At 37.4% G+C, this 12,856-nt stretch overlaps 1 long non-coding RNA gene across 1 annotated transcript; it reads right to left on the bottom strand.

Moving 5' to 3' along the window:
• Positions 1 to 439, bottom strand: LOC107059128 (uncharacterized). Its single transcript, XR_001472510.1, has 2 exons — positions 382 to 439; positions 1 to 313 (listed from the first exon to the last, which is right to left on the bottom strand). It is a non-coding gene; the product is annotated as an uncharacterized lncRNA (long non-coding RNA).
• Between the last annotated feature and the right edge of the window lie 12,417 nt (positions 440 to 12,856).

Raw genomic sequence — 12,856 nt, forward strand, 5'->3', positions numbered from 1 at the left:
TAGGAAAAAAGCTTCTTAATATTGATAAGCATCAGGTACCAACACTTCGGATCAGAACAAGGAGAATATACAGTAATAACAACAAGCAGCATGATTAATAACAACATTGAGGTCATAGGGTTCCACAGCTGTAATATTTACAAAGAAGTATCTATCTATTTTTGGAGCAAAAAGTTACACAGGAACTACTACTACTGGGACCAGCAAAAGTTGAGAGTCAAGGAGCCATATCTGAAACCAAAGCGAGCATCCAGCTGAGAAATCGAGACGAAGAAACACGGGAGCAAACTGGGCATCTCCTATTCGGCTTCAACTGGAAAACACAAGGAGTTAGAAAAGCAAGGGTAGACATAAAGGAGAAAGTGGTAGAAAAGTGCTTACACAGATCGACAAAGCTGAAATGCAACGCTCACACTCTCTTTCAAGCTAGGCATGAACTACACCGGAAAGTATACCTGAAAGAAGGAAGAATTCAGCTAAAGAGGAAACACTTAGACAGAAGAATTGAAAGGAATACTTACGTTTTGATAGTCGCAAGATCTGATATACACAACAAGATGGTCATGAAGAATGTTGATTACCCACAGATGAAGAGTCAAAAACTTAGAGTTGAGGAGCACCTTCGAGAATATCTCCAGGCGGTGGACAGAGATAAGGAAATGAGGAGGGTGGAGAAATGGAAAGAGCTAAGTGAGCATTTTAGGAAATCCTATTTTCTAGGGTCTTGTTTTTATAATCTGATGGGCCGTCGGGGCCCTCAGGTGATTCTTTGTATGTTGAAAACTTTGGCCTTTTAAGGCATTAATAAAATGGACTCCACGTCCAAATTAAATTAAAAAAAAAAAACTTTCATATAAAATATATTAATAATTAAGATTAAAACTCAGATGTTAAAATAAAAAAGTGCCAATTTAATTATCTCTTAAAAATTTGCTAGAAGATGTACAAAATAATAATTAATTTTTTTTTACACTTCATATGAACTCAATTGACAAATTTGAATATAATATTTTAAGTTATAAATGACATAATAAAAATAAAAAACTAATTAGAGTATCACAAAAGAAAATAAAATACATGCAAAAGATGACAAAAATTTTATACAAAAATATTATATATTATTAATACATTTAGACAATCAAATAATTTCAAAATATTAATATTAAAGTATAAATATAATTTGTTTAGAAAGTAAAAATGTATGACGTAACACAATATTAAAATTGTGTAGCAGGCAAAGTAAATTAGAAAAAAAAAACAATTAAAAATGATACTTCATTAATGAATTACTTAAAATTAACGTGACATATTTGAAATTAAAAACTTTAGATTCTTTATTTAAATAAAATATTAATATAAAATTGAGTAACAAACTAAATATTATCATACTTTCCCCTCAAATTAATTTTCTAAATTACAATTAGAATTTTAATAGGTATTTTTAAAACTTCCCATTAAATTCTCGCTTAGGCACAAGCTCTAAAAACTTAACCAAAAATGGATAAAATAATTAAAACTAAATTTCGTAAAAATAAAAATAAAAATAAATTTATTTGCAAACCAGAAATGTTTTTGAATCATTTTCTAAAACGAATAAATTGAGAATATTATAAATACATATTTTGCAAAATAGTGTCGCATGTCATCATCAAAATGATTATTCAATTTTCAGTTTGAATATTTGTTTTAAAAAATAATCTCCAAAAAATATCATTTTGATTTGATAAATAATTATGTAAAAACTTTTACATAAAACTGTCAAAAACAAAAAAACGGATAGTTATTTAATTTTCAGATTTTCTAAAAGAATTAAAGTTATTAATTACAAAAATACTAAGAAATTACAAAACACACGTAGTCCTTATTTTAACTTCCTTTTTTTTTTTTTTTTGCAATTATCCTTATTAATCTCAACAATATTCTTTTTCAGTGATAAAATAATTTGTAACTATTCTTATTAATCTTAACATCAAATGAAGGTATAATTATTTTTTAAATATTGATAATAATTTTGAAATTAAAATATATTGATCTCAATTTGTGGTGTTGTAACAACCTGTTCCCGTCGTTATAGAAAACCCAACGGGGGAAAATTTGGGGCCGGAAAAACTTTTTCAATTTTTTCAACCTAGTCCAGATTTGGACGAAATCGGAGTCTTTAAGGTGTAGGGAAATCTGGTAACAATCGGGAAAATTATTTATGATTTTGATTACATGAGTAGTAAGATAACTCGTTAAGGAACCTGTATGACTTTACGGAATTGAATTCGGGCAAGTAGAAATCCCAGAATTAATCTTAGCGTAAAGGGTATTTTCTGAGGTCGTTGGTTAGAGGTGTGTTGTGAAATGGGGATTTTAAAATTCTTTAAATAACTCTCTATTTCGTGCAACCTGCTTTGGCGGGGACGCTGTAGCGGGATGGTGGCCGATGTGGCGGAATCAAAGCAACTTAAGGTCGTTAATAAACCCCTAAACGACCTTATTTGTCACTTTTCAATTTTTAGAGCTAAGGAACGAACCCGAGGCGACTCCTACTCGTTTTTCACCATTCTTGAGGCTAAATGTAAGCTTTTCACTCCCCGAATCCATTTTTCGATTCGTAGAACGTAATAGAATGGGTGAATATTGATGGGGGAGGGTTTTGTTATAGATTCTATGGTGGAAACAACCCTAATTTGGGCAATTGGAGATCATGGGTTTGATCTAGAGTTCATAGAATTGTTAGTAAATTCAGGTAATTAGTGGATGTTTATTGATTCTCGTATTCTAATTGATTGTTTGTAGACCAAGAACAAGCGAAACGAATCCGGAAAGGGAAGGATCAAGTTTCTTAGGGTTTCAAAGCTTATTTCGAGGTAGGTGATGGTTGTGATTCTATGATTGTAGTGATGTATGTTTGTTCTTGCTTCATTTATGATACATGTATGTATATGAATGTTGCATTATTGATCACACTTGTTGTAAATGAGATAGATAAATGATGGTTATCATGAAATCATGACTTAATTGTATGATCTAGAGGATATACTTGTGATTGTGATTGTGGTGTGTTGAATGGATCGGTTGTAACGTCCCGGCATAAATATGGGATCGGTTGCCACGTTCCGGCATAACTATTGGATCGGGTACCACATTCCGCTATGCTAACTGTTTGGGTTTGGGTTCCATGAGAGGACCAATGATTTGGCATAACTGTATAATTGAGAATTGTGAAATGCTCCGTTGTTCTTAAATGTTGATACTATTGTATATGTTTGTTATATGCATGTGATTGTAATGTTGTATTGACTTTCTTATGTTACACTTAGTGGGATAGCCACGTGATCCTACCAGTACAATGTGGTTGTGTACTGATACTGCACTTGCTCTTATTTTTGTTGAGTACAGGGCATCTTCAAGCAGCTACTGACAGACCTCGCTTAGAAGATCAGTGATCGTCGTTTGAATTCAAGGGTGAGCCAATTCTTCTGGGCTACCATGAGTTCTCCTTTCGTTTATGTCGACACTTCCGGACTTAGACAGTTCTATTAGTTATTAGTACATTAGATGGGGTTGTATCCCTTCTTGTTTAGACTTGTTGAACTATAGATGTTTTGGTACATTGACTTTCAAGTTTTAGGTTATTTCTTTTGCATTGTTTAGTTCGTTATTAGACTTTTGTTGGAGTTTATGGGAACTCCCTATTTATTTCCTTAGTATTTAACTTGCTTTCGTAACTTAAATGCCTTAGTTTTGGTTTAGTTGCTTGGTTTGAGTTGTAGTAGTGGTTCTCCTACCAGAGAGTTAGTGTGGGTGCCAATCACGACGGTTGGAGTCATGACAAAGTTGGTATGAGAGCCTAGGTTCGTTAATTGTAACTCCCCCGAAATTAGTAGACTAAACTAGGGCCTTAAGTTAGGGTTCTAAGGTTTGATGTATGAGGAACAGATTCGTAGATGAGACTTTTCGTTCTTAGAATGAGAGGGTTAGTGGTTGAACGTCAAGGTACGTGTTAGACCCCGTAATTTAGAAGGTCATCTAAGGATTGGTATAGGGTTGCAAGGGCAAAGGCCAAGGCCAAGGGGGCAAAGCCTTAGCCAAGGGCTAAGGCTGCCCAACCTTGGGCAAGTTTTTCCTCAAGACCACGACCACTTTCACGGCCAGTGGTCTTGACCACGGACCGTGAAGTGGTCCGTGAAGTCTCCTTAGGTTGGTGGGAGCCAAGGTCCTTAGGCCTAGCTACTGCCTAAGGGGCCACGACCATCACCACGGCCCGTTGGCTTGACCACGGACCGTGGGACGTCTCGTGGACTTCCCTTAGCCTCAAGGAAGGTTGCCAAGCTAAGAAGGGCCACTGGTCAAGGGACCATGGGTACCACCACAGGCCGTGGTGCCCTTGACGGACCGTCCAAGTTGGCGTGGTCCCTGGACGGGGGCTGCCAAGTTAGGGTCAATTATGTAAATTCCTATTTAGTTAGTTTCATATGGGGGTTGTTTTATATGGGTTTTATACATATATATAAAGTCTTTTAATTCATTAAACACCCCAACTAAGTCATTCTAAATCAAAATCCAAATCACGCATCTCTCAAATATTTCTCTCTGTAAGAAAGACCTCCATTGAAGAAGAAGCTAGGGCTTGAAGCTAAGGTCAAGAACAAAGGTTCCATTGCTAAAGGCTTGTGCTAGGGCATTGATTAAGGTATGTTTAGCTCTTCATCTATGGGTTCTTCCACCCATAGAGCCCCCTTAGTAATCCCCCAATTGTAGATCAAAAACCCAATTCTAACTATGGTTCTTCTTACATTGTGGGTAGGATGTGGGTATGATTCCAATCTAGTAGATAATACCTAATTATGGTTGATTTAACTTTGTTTAGTGATATTATGATGAATTTATGTGATTTCTATGGTAAACCCTAGTCTAAATCGATGAATGTGATATTTGTGGGTTTACGCCATTAGAGGTCAAATCGAAGGTTCAAAAGTGATTCTCTTAAATCAATGACATGAGTAGTATTTGTTCAAGGTTAGGAAAATATATTTATGAATTGAACTAGACTTTATTGAATATGATGGGTCTTGACTAGTAAAGATGGGATTAAGTCTTTATGATGAATTATGACTAGGAATCACCTAGTAATGAGAAGTGTGATGAGAATTGCTTAAGATGAAGCTTATTACTTGAATGTCTTGTAATCTAGATATGAATGATGATAGAATGAAGTAAATCTTTGAGAGTAAGGCTTGTAGTCATGAATGTTGAATCACTAGGGCTTTGAGTGTAGAGTCAATGTGATGAATAGAAGTCTAATAGATGGATTTGGGGTGAAAGGCCTATACTCACCTAATCTACCTTATGAATGCTTGAAGGTATGAAGTGATAGAATCAATTTAACATGGATTGGTTGTCAATACATCCTTCCATGAGATATAAATGTTAAGCAAGGGTTAACAAGTAAACCTTGGGGTGTATGCTTGGATCCAAGTGGATATTGTAGATGAGATGGAGTGTCACACAAGATAGGATCGAGGCTCCAAGTAGAAAGAAGAACCACACCTAGTTGATGTGAGGACTATCCAAGGATAAAGGGGGAACTCTTACGTAGTAGAGTGTGGTTTTCCAAGTTAGGTCTCATAAGATGGAAGTCTTCACATAGTTGAGTTAAGGTTTCTAGTAGCAATCTCCATATCCAATGAACTTAGACATGTTTGAAGAAGCATCTCATAGTGTTCTAAAGCATAATTGAACTAAGACTTACTTAATGAAGTACCTCGTAGTGTTCAAGAGTATGAATGGACTTAGACATGTTTAAGGTAGTATCTCATAGGGTCCATGTAGATGATGAACCTAGACATGCTAAAAGTAGTATCTCATAGGGTTCAATCTAATAATGAACTAAGATGTACTTAAAGAGAGTACCTCATAGTGTTCTAAAGTTAAAGAAAGGAACTAGGTTCCAAATCAAGAAGTATTAGTATGAGGACCTAAAAGTAGTACTTAGCATGGATAGTATTATGAGGTGCTATTCGTGCATTGCAAAAGTATGACTTAGGGTCATTCAAGAAAGAGTTCTTATGAGTGATGTATTTTAAGATAAGGTTGTGCTATAGTGGCCTTCCATGATATGTTTGACTAAGGATGGTAGTTCCCTTGTCCATATGAAGTAAGCTAAAGAGTGAGACTATATGAGGGTAAGTATGACTGTGTTGACTTCTAGGCGACACTTAGTGTGAATGGTATTATGGGATGTCTTTCATACATTGCACAAGTGTTCCTTGAGGTTACTTAGGAGTATGATACCCTTATGGTTAAATAAGCTTAAGAGTTGACCATATATATAGACTATGATTAAGATGACTAAAAAGGGATACTTGGCTTTGGTGGTATTATGGGATGCTATTCTTGCTTTGCACTTGTATGCTTTTGAGGTTACTTGAGAATGGTGCTATTATGGTATAGATGATTAAGAGTAAACTATGCTTATATGAATATGACTTATCTCCTAAGCTCATTACTTATGTCTTATGTCTTATGTTGTCTTATGATTATATGATGCTTATGTTGGAGATTATGCTATGATTATGTTATTATCTCTTATGCTTATGTCTTATGTTGACTAACCATTTTGAGATGCTCTTATGATATTGTGTTAGCTTTCATACTTGGTACATTTTGTACTAATGCATATTGCCTACATTCTAACCAAATGTAGGGTTTCGGAGATTGAGTTGCTTTGGAGGCTAGGTTGCTAAGGTGCAAGAAGAGTTGAAGAATTGGTGAGTCCTCATAGCTTCGAGGACAAACCCCTTATGTTTCCTTTATGTCATTTTCCTTATGTTTTAGACATTTATGTGGGCTACGTCCCAAGTCTTTTATTCAAGAGTTTTAATAGATGGTTTGAGACAAAGAGTTAGTAAAGACTTCCGCTTGTTTATGGATAGTGTTTTTGATTGTATGGTTAAAAGAAGTTTTAAATTTTCCCATATTTTCTATGATCTTATGTTATGATTTTTCTAAGGGCTTTATTGCTACCCCTTCGGGGTCAAGTACGCCATGTTACGTCTAGGGGTTACCCCTGGGTCGTGACATTGATCTCGATGTACCAAAATGAGTCTAGTAGAGTTTCGCAGAATGGTACGGGGACGCCTTTACTTTTCTTCGAGAGGCTATAGGACTTTAGGAAATCTCTCTGTTTTATCTTGCCTCCTTTCGTGCTATGACTTGATTCCAATTGGTATCTGACGATTCAAATTGGTATCTAACCTTCTTCACTCTTCTGTCCGCATATGGTTAATACTAGATTCAATGGCGTTAGGCCTGTAGCTCCCGTCAATGCTCCAACTGAGGAATCTGCAGCGAGAGGTTGTGGTCGAGGCAGGGGTAGAGAAAGAGCTAGGGGTAGAGGAAGAGCTAGGGGTAGAGGTCATGAAAGAGTACCGCCTGCTGGAAATAGAGCTCCTGTTGAGAATGCTCCTGTGAATGAGAACCCACCTGCGTATCATGAAGAGATTGAAGAGGAGAATGTTGATATTGAGAATGTTGAGGATGTGGGACAAGAGGAAAAGGTGCAGGCTGAGACTACCGATGTTCCCCCCATAGACCCAGTGTTAGCTCGACAAATCATGTCATTCTTGAATAGGTTGGTTGGTCCTAGAGTGCTTCCTTCTACTCAAGCAACTCAAGCTCCTACTAATCCTCCTATCGCTAGCACTGCGCCCAAGGTGGGTGGGACTGGAGGTAATGATGCTTTCTTCCGTCCTTTCTTGGGTTCTGTTATGACTGGTAATAAGCATGAAATGTTGACTAAGTTTTTAAAGCTAAAGCCTCCTGTGTTTCTTGGTTCTAAGAATGAGGATTCTTATGAGTTCATCTTAGATTGCTATAAGAGGCTTCATAAGTTGGGAATTGTCCATCAGCATGGAGTTGAGTTTGTGTCCTTTCAACTTCAAGGTGAGGCTAAGCAGTGGTGGAGAGCTTATATGGAATGTAGATCTTCTACTTTACGTCCACTTACTTGGACCCAATTTCATGCTCTGTTATTGGAGAAATATGTGCCTAGGACTTTGAGGGATCGCAAAAAGGATGAGTTCATGGCTTTGGAGCAATGTGGTATGACTGTGGCTGCTTATGAGGCCAAGTTCCATGCTTTGTCTAGATATGCTACTCAATTGGTGACTACTGAGGAAGAGATAATTCGGTTATTTATTAGGGGATTAAATTCTGAGTTGCAAGTATTATCTGTTCATATGACTTCTGCAGGGAGGAGCTTCAATAAGGTAACAGACTATGTTAAGAAAGTTGAGGGGGTGAGGCGAGACGGTCAAGCTAAGGCATAGGAAAAAAGGGCCAAGAAATCGGGTAACTTTCAAGGTTCTTATTCCAAGGGGTTCGAAAGGCCAACGGTTGCAGCCAAGCCAATTCAGTCCGCTATGCCCGCCTCTGCAGGTAGTTACTCAAAAATTCCATATCATAATTTCAAGATAGCCAGGGAGTCGCACCATCGATGGGCGGCAGACCATATTTTGATCGTACTTGTTACAACTGTGAAGAACCTAGGCATATGAGGAGAGATTGTCCCCACCCACGTGTGTTTGAGTCCGCGCAGCAGCAGACTAGAGTAGTGGTACCCGCGGGAAATGGTAATAATGGTAGAGGGCGTCCACAAGGTGGGCGAGGAGGTAATCAGCGAGGTCATGGAGGTAGAGGAAATGGTAATGCATGCAGGGGTAACGCGTAACAAGGTAGGGAAATGGTTCGTCAAGATGATAGGGCTCAGTGTTATGCCTTTTCGGGCAAGAATGAGGCAGAGACGTCTGACGCGGTGATCACAAGTACTATTATTGTCTGTCACCGGATGGCTAATGTGTTATTTGATCCGGGTTCTACTTATTCTTATGTATCTGTGCGATTTGCCTTAGAGTTTGATATGATTTGTGATATACTTGATGCCCCTATCCATGTTTCTACCCCAGTTGGAGAGTCAATCATTGTTACCCATGTCTATCGTGCTTGTCCTATTTTGTTTATGGGTTTTCAGACTTGGGCTGATTTGGTGATTTTGGATATGACTGGCTTTGACATAATCTTAGGTATGACTTGGTTGTCCACCTATTATGTCGTACTTAATTGTAATACTAAGTCCGTAACTCTAGAAATTCCGGGAAGGGAAAAATTAAAGTGGGAAGGGGTGTACAAGCCTAAGCGAACTTAGATCATATCCTCCATTCGGGCTAAGAAGTTGATAGGGCAGGGTTGTTTGTCTTCTTTGGCTCATATTAGGGATGTTGAGATTGAGGTTCCATCCATTGGGTCTATTCCCGTGGTATCAAAATTTATAGAAGTGTTTCCTAATGATTTGCCTAGTATGCCTCCGGATAGAGATATAGATTTTTGCATTGATTTAGAGCCTGGTACGCGTGCCATTTCTATCCCTCCATATCGGATGGCTCCGGCAGAATTAAGAGAGCTTAAGGCTCAAATCCAAGAACTTCTTGATAAAAGATTTATTCATCCTAGTACTTCCCCATGGGGTGCCCCATTTTTGTTTGTTAAGAAAAATGATGGTAGTATGAGAATGTGTATAGATTATCGGCAATTGAATAGGGTCACTATTCGAAATAAGTATCCCTTGCCTCGAATAGATGATCTTTTTGACCAATTGCAAGGTGCATCAGTTTTCTCTATGATTGATCTAAGATCCGGTTACCATCCATTGAAAATTAGGCCTGAGGATGTGCCCAAGACGGCGTTTAGAACTCGCTATGGGAACTATGAGTTTTTGTTTATGTTGTTTGGTTTGACCAATGCGCCTGCAACTTTCATGAGTTTTGATGAATGGGGTGTTCAAAACGTTCCTTGATTCGTTTGTTATAGTGTTAATTGATGATATTTTGGTCTATTCGAAAAGTGAGAAAGAGCATGCCGACCATCTTCGTAGTGTTTTTGGGTGTTCTTGGGGAAGCAAAAGCTATATGCTAAATTTTCTAAGTGTGAATTTTTGGTTGAAAACAGTTGCATTTTTGGGGCATGTAGTTTCAAAAGAAGGGGTAATGGTAGATCCCCAAAAGATTGAGGCGGTTAAGAATTGGGTTCGACCAAGTTCTGTGATTGAAGTTAGGAGTTTTGTGGGGCTCACTAGCTATTATCGTCGATTTATGAAGAATTTTTCTTCCATTGCCACTCACTTGACTAACTTGACCAAAAAGGAGGTCCTTTCGAATGGACTGAAAAGTGTGAAGTGTTTACTAATCTTCGTAGTTTGCACCATGTGTTCACTCAAAAGGATCTGAATTTGAGGCAGCGAAGGTGGATGGAGTTACTTAAAGATTATGATGTGGTCATTCAATACCATTCGGGCAAGGCTAATGTGGTGGCAGACGCTTTAAGTCAAAAAACGGTGAGTATGGGTAGTTTAGCTTGCTTGAGTGTATCTGTCACGACCCGAGAGCACTATCTAATCGTAACCGGCGTATTCGACCTCGAAGAGGTCAAATACAAGCCTCATGGATCATTCATTCATTGCATAGACACTAAAACCCACAAGGAATAAAAAAAACTTTCTTCACACACGAAGAACTTTCATCAAATAACAAGCGTAAGACTTTCTAGACTTTATACATGATGTCTCAAAACCATCTAATACTTGAATACAACAATAAGACTAAGCCCACTCAAAACTATAACAAAACTACAAGACATAAAGGAACATGTTGGTTATTGTCCTCGAATATATGAGGACTCACCAAGTCTTCATCTTCAAACATCTTAGAAACCTATCCATCAACCATGGAATATCGACATCTCCAAATCCCTACACTTTAGTCAAAAGGGAAAGAAAGGGGTTAGTACAATTAAGTACTAAGTATGGAAACCATGCAAAAACATGCTAAAAAGGACATTTGGTTGAAAGTCAAGCCCTATTCCATTTTAGTAAAACTTCATGAATATTGACATATTAGACATATTATAGAACATATCCAACATATAAGACATTAACCACATTATAGACATACTCAACATTTTCACCACTCATTTTATCATCCAAGAACCCTTATCTAAAGTTACCCTAAGACACACTTGAGTGAGACAAGAAGTGGCCGCCCATACAACCTCTTCATACACACCTAAGTGTTCCTCAAGGCTACTATAGACAAGAACCATCATGCTTCAAGGTAGCATACTAAGTAACTCACTTCATTAACATAAGCTATTCATTCACAAATCATTTAGACAATAAGTCAACATTCTTCTTTAAAGTCATTTAGGACACATTCATGCATTTAGGGGACTTCACACTACAGTCATATAGACTTAGGAACTCATTTTGGCACCTTCAAAGCCTACTCGTGCCATGTGTAGATAGCATCCCATACTACTATATACATGTTGTAGAACCTATCAAGTAGCTAGAGTTCACACTAAGGATATCAAGTTCTACATTTAAAGATCCAAGTGTCAAGAATGCTCATAGCATAAATTTCCAAGAGATTCAATAACAAGGCTCACCCAATATATACATCATGTCGTCACACCAAGCACAAGCAAGTATCAGGAAGCCCCGGCGCCCGGTATCAAGAAGGGTCAAAGCCCAATAATCAAGAGAACCAAGAACCATATTAAAAATGGCTTTCTAATTCGTACTTAAAATGGACAACTTCCATTCATAAGACGGACTAAAATTCCAGAGTCAAGATGGCAAGTGATCCGAATCAAGAGGCATGCCAAGAGTGACAAAGTCACAGCCACAAGAAGGACAAGGTCCCAACAAGAGTGTCAGGTGATCAAACAGTCCGTACAAGTGGGCAAGTTACATGAGTGTCTTTAACGTCTTAAAGGATACCAACATGACAATGAAAAGTGACAAGAGGTAGCCAAGGTACCAAGATCAACTTTCAAATATTTCCGCAGTTAAAAGAGTGCAAGTACAAGTTTATACACAAACTCAGTGCTTTAGCAAAGAACCAGTCCAACACAACTTTGCGAGTTCAGACCGTAGACCAACCAACGTTTCAATGTCCTCAACTTGTTCACGAGTATATACAACCTTAAAAATACAATTAAATAACTTCTTTAACTTCTATTAGCTTAGTAATGTTGACATAAAATAGGATCATCATCACAAGTAAGCCTAGCATGTACAAATACAACTATGCTCCCAAAACAGTGAATCTGTCCGGCTTGGTACCTCAAGTCGCAAGTTAGATTTGAAAAGGAAAACGGCAAAACTAAACTTTATAAACTTCATGAAAGATGTAACTTAATCTCTTAAGGTTGCAAATAAACAAGAATCACCACAAAATACATTTTGTACAAAAAGATATATTCAAAACACTAACAACTGATCATACAGGATTTCAATTTCCGAAATCTGGGCAGAACTTGCCCTATGTTGTGTCCCATATTTCGTATCCAGAACAGTTAAATTAGAGTTTTACATAAACATAAGAGTTGTAGGTATCTGAGTTAGCTTTCCAAATAATATTTATTCATTGTAAACTAAGTTCTAGAGAATGAGATATACATAAATTACTAAACACTACCCAACTCAGAAACAAATTTCATCACTTACATGTGAAAGGAATGCCATAGCCTATCGATTTATATTCAACATAGCTTTTCATTTATCAAGAAGAGCACCTAAGTCTACCAAGTCAAGAGATGACATTCAACAATATAAGGCACTTCACATTCCATCATCTTCATTCATAAGTGTTAAGAGAGAACATGCTTTCAATCACAACACCCTTGCATTTACAACATAATTACCTTTACTTTATTGGATTCTCATTCAACTCATTCACATCACATTCGCAACACAATATCATGGTAATACTCAATTATTCATATAATGCCTTCAAGGCCATGATCATAATAC

Source organism: Solanum tuberosum, unplaced genomic scaffold (genome assembly GCF_000226075.1).
Source record: "Solanum tuberosum cultivar DM 1-3 516 R44 unplaced genomic scaffold, SolTub_3.0 scf00845, whole genome shotgun sequence".
Classification (NCBI taxonomy): Eukaryota; Viridiplantae; Streptophyta; class Magnoliopsida; order Solanales; family Solanaceae; genus Solanum; species Solanum tuberosum.